The 4,483-nt window shown below is 37.4% G+C and overlaps 1 long non-coding RNA gene across 1 annotated transcript; it reads left to right on the forward strand.

The window, feature by feature from the left end:
* The first annotated feature begins 554 nt into the window (after positions 1 to 554).
* On the forward strand, positions 555 to 2,519 carry LOC104946985 (uncharacterized). The gene is made up of 4 exons (XR_798516.1): positions 555 to 666; positions 830 to 837; positions 1,671 to 1,751; positions 2,255 to 2,519. It is a non-coding gene; the product is annotated as an uncharacterized lncRNA (long non-coding RNA).
* Positions 2,520 to 4,483: the final 1,964 nt, after the last annotated feature.

Genomic DNA, 4,483 nt, shown 5'->3' on the forward strand with positions numbered 1-4,483 from the left:
ATGTAATGGCAGTTTCTTGTTTCTATGTCCAATATATTTTTGCCATTACTTCACAGAAGGGCTGAAGAGTGATCCAGACGCAGACACAAACAGATGACTTTCCGGTCCTTTGGTGCAGTTTATAATGAGGTTTATTCAGCGTGTACATACCAGGGTTTAATTGTACAGTTTAGTTGTTGTGGTGAGCATCTGCCGGGCTGGTGGAATCGGTATGCTCTCTTCCTTCTGTGTCCTCGTCCTCCTGTCACTATGACCTCTTATATACACCCGGTGCAGCTAAACCCCGCCACCAAGTGTTCAAAAATAATATTGCACTATACATATAACTTAAATAAACTGACACACCAACAACACCCATAAAATGGCTCCTACAGTGTGTGTTTTCCGATGAGTTTACTTCCTGCTGCAAACTAAATCAGTAACTGACTACTTCATATTGGTATTATATTTCTAATTGATACATTATTATACAGAATTCCCACTGATGGAACTTTCTATAGATGTCATATTTTATGATTTCTTTCTGCTTTGCTAGATCCTTTCCCTTTATCATCTTCTTGCTGCATGTTTGCTAAACTGCTCTTGTTGTGTCCTAGCAGCCTGGCAGTGCGGGTGCAGATTATTACCAATATGACAGCAGTAATGCAGTTAATTGGCAGATCAGAGGTAAGCCTATTGCACACTTGAAATCTCCTTATCCTCAGTCCTTCTAGTTTTCTCCCAGTGCATGATATTATTAAGACTGTATAGAATGATTTAAAAAAAATAAGAATCAACAAATGCAGTTTATGTGACTGATATTGTAATTTCTCTCCTCCTTTTCTTGTAGAATACAAGGTAAGAAAGCCAACCATTACTGAGCTACAAATAACGTTCCGGATCAAAAGTAACAGATAAGGATGATGTGTTGCCTTTTTAAAGTTTACAGTAAACAGTCGTCTGATTGTCACTCAGAAACACAAACTAAAGCTGACTGCCTCATTTTATTAACAGCAAAGTTAACATATTAAGAGTATTTATATTATTCAGTATTATTCCTTCCCCATCATATCAAAAAGTGTAGATCTTCAAGGAAGAATATTCTATTATCTTTTTTATTACTGCCTTTAATGATAGTGAAAAAAGACTGCAACAAATGCTTAGTTGCACTGACCAATGCGTGCAATTAAGTGTAATGAGTACAACAACTCTAAAAGAGTCCACAAACTTAAAACTATGTAAAGCTATATGGAAGAAGAAAAACAAGCACATTTCAGCAGAAACATTTCTTAATCTGTTACTCAGTGGTTATATACTTATGTCTGCATGAATAATTACCCAAAACGAAACAAAGAGACTTCATACATTTTTCTAATACATTTTAGCCTCCGTCATTGTTGTTAATGCTGCTGTTTGCCACTAGATGGTGACAAACATCAAGAGAGTCTCATGTGAATGACGTTGTCAATAAACTTCATCTGTAAACAATTACGAATGACCTTATAAGTGAAAGTCCTTGGAAGGAGCATCTGAATGCAGTTACATTTACAGTTTCTGTCAAAGGAACCGTGCTGAGTGTTGGTGCAGGAAGCTTGTAGGAATGGCAGATGTAAATGTAATTGAAACAACCCCTCAGAAGTATTGACATGCACTTTTTAGAAATAATTTCCTTTTGTTTGTCTGTGTGTTAGATCTACCCATACGAAGCCCTAATAGTGTCAGTCAGAGGGCTGCAGCGTCTCCCGAGTGACGTGGACCGAGCCAGATTGGAGGTAAACACATTTCCCCTCTGTGGGACTAATAAAGGCATTCTGATTCTGAAACCTCTACACGACGCTTTAACAAAATATACTTTGATACATGTCTTATATAGATGGACAACAACACAGACAGACTGACATTGCTATCTTTATACTCATGTCTTCAATGTTTATTGTCAAACTTCTGAAACAGACAGGAGTAATAGTCAAATGTAACCTAAATACATTTAGTTTACAGTTGTTGAGAATAAATGTGTAATTAAATGACAGTTACTTATATACATTATATTGTTTTCAGTTAAAACCTTATATTTGGAAAACAACATTCATTCTGTTGGTCTGTTCCAATATTAAAGTTATTTTGAAGAACGTCTCTCATTAAAGTTTGACAGTTATATGAAGTGATAGAGATAGTTACTTTACAGGTTAGCCAGTAGTCTGTAACTTAAATAATAATAATAATAACCTTTCAAACACTGATCATTTCCTCTCCCTCTCTAAACGTCTCCTCCCAGCGTCACCTCTCCCCGGAGGAGTTCTTCAGAGTCTTTGGGATGGCCATGTCTGCCTTTGATCTTCTTGTTCAGTGGAAGAAAAACGAACTGAAGAAACAGGTCCGACTCTTCTGAGAAAATGAATCCATTAGAACCGTTTAACCCTAATACAGGACTATCGCCAACTCTGTGTGCTCTGGGAAATAGTCTCTGCCTGCTGACCCCAGACAGTGGAACAGAAACGGGATGAAATAAAAGTCTGTCCTCCCTTGAGGAGGCAAAATTAGAACCGTTGTCCTCCTGATCTTGTTTGTTCTTCTTAAGCAATACACAAGGCAGCCAACTGGCAAAAAGGGAAGGAAAAACTGAAAGGAGGGGAAGGAAAACTCGAAGGAAAGGATCAAACCTTTGAGAGTCAGCATATGGGCTGCACTGGATATGCATAAGACAGAAACTTAATGGAGGAAATGTCTGCCTTTCCATTTTTCTACCAGCAGATGTCAGTGTGTTAACAGTGGCAGTATCATGGGGACCAGTTGGAATGTAAGCTGACTACTTCCTACTATACTGAGGGTCTGCCACACTGCACCAAATGTACCTCCATGATGAAAATTAGGGAGAATGTTTAGGAAGCCGATATGCTGCTTGGAAGACAAACTGGCATACTGTTGGAGAGAAAAAGGATCCAGTTTTCTCCACTCAGACACTATTGTTAAACACTCATAAACCAACGATAATAGTTTTGTTCACATTAGAGTTAGATTAAGAGAGATTTAATACTGGTCTATGTTTGTTAATTTGATGTCAGAATTTCTTGAAGCCATATCAGTGTTTAACCTAAACACTGATTCTTTAACCTAAACACTGATTCTTGAAGCCATATCAGTGACAGACTGTACAGTACACTGAAGTGGTGCTAAGGTTTAATGTGAATGAACTGTGTCATTGAAATCAGGTTTAGTATTATACACTTAAAAATTAGACATCTATGTTTAGCTTATTTTATTTAACTATGTCAGCTTTTTCCAATTCATACTGTACGTGCAGCACTTGTGGGGCGGCTCAGAATTTCAGCTGCTGGATTACATTTAAGCCAGACTGAAGTGTGTGTGTGTGTGTGTGTGTGTGTGTGTGTGTGTGTGTGTGTGTGTGTGTGTGTGTGTGTGTGTGTGTGTGTGTACAATTAAAGCAAATGACTAATGGAGGTTTTCATGGAGGATTAAACAGATCCCCTGTTTAAGAGAGGAAAACAATGCTCGAGTGGAGGAAGGAAAAAGGAGAGATGAAGAACGGAGAAACGGCGGGTAGAGTAGAGGCATCAGGAATATAAAGAGAAGAAATTCAAAGAGAAAAATAGCAGTGGCAAAGAAAGTGTATTTAACAGTTGACAGGTATCCCAAAAGGAAAGGATTTATGTTGGGGATAAATAGGTGGGAGGAGAGAAACTGAGCTGAAATAGATTTAATAAAAACAGAATGTGTTGGATAGATTATGGTTGAATGTAAAATATGAGATAATGCTGTTATGTGTGTTTGTATGTGCGTTTGTGTAAACAGGTTTTCAACCCTACGTTAAAGCACACTGTTTGGCACTGACAATTATAATTTGCAAAACCTGGGTCTGTCACTGCAACTGAATAAATGATTTTTAGCATCACAACTGCCTCATTTTCATTTTTCAAGACCCCTGGATCTACTTGATGATGATTTGGATGGTGTGTTTATTTCAGACTTGTAGTTTTGTTTCTTTTGATTTCATTGGGCCAGCTGTTTCTTGAAAGAATTAGGTGCAACTAATACTCTGATATAATGCATTTATTTTTTATATCATGACATTACATTTATTATTACTCAAGCATCAATGTGAAAGTGCTGTTTTACTCTTGTTGAAGGTCATGGTGTAAGTTTATATAAGGTAAATATGTAAAAATGAAACATATTGAGCCCTCACATGTCTGTAAGCAACTGTAATTGTCAAATAGTTAAAGGTCCCCTATTATACTGTTTTTCATCAATATATTATAGGTCTCAGATATATACAAAACATGTTTCTGAAGTGTTTGGCTCCAAATACCAAACGGATCACCCATTGTAGCATTACCCATAATCCCCTCTGTTTCAGCCCTGTTTCAAAAGGGCTGATTCTTTCTATTTTACTTTAGATGAAAATAAGGAGCCACTCCCTACACCCCTCTGAGAGACATTTGGTTAAAAATAACACAATGGTGCTCTAGGAGGAGATTCAGGTGAT

Source organism: Notothenia coriiceps, unplaced genomic scaffold, assembly GCF_000735185.1.
Source record: "Notothenia coriiceps isolate Sejong01 unplaced genomic scaffold, NC01 NC01_scaffold00011744, whole genome shotgun sequence".
NCBI classification, from domain to species: Eukaryota; Metazoa; Chordata; class Actinopteri; order Perciformes; family Nototheniidae; genus Notothenia; species Notothenia coriiceps.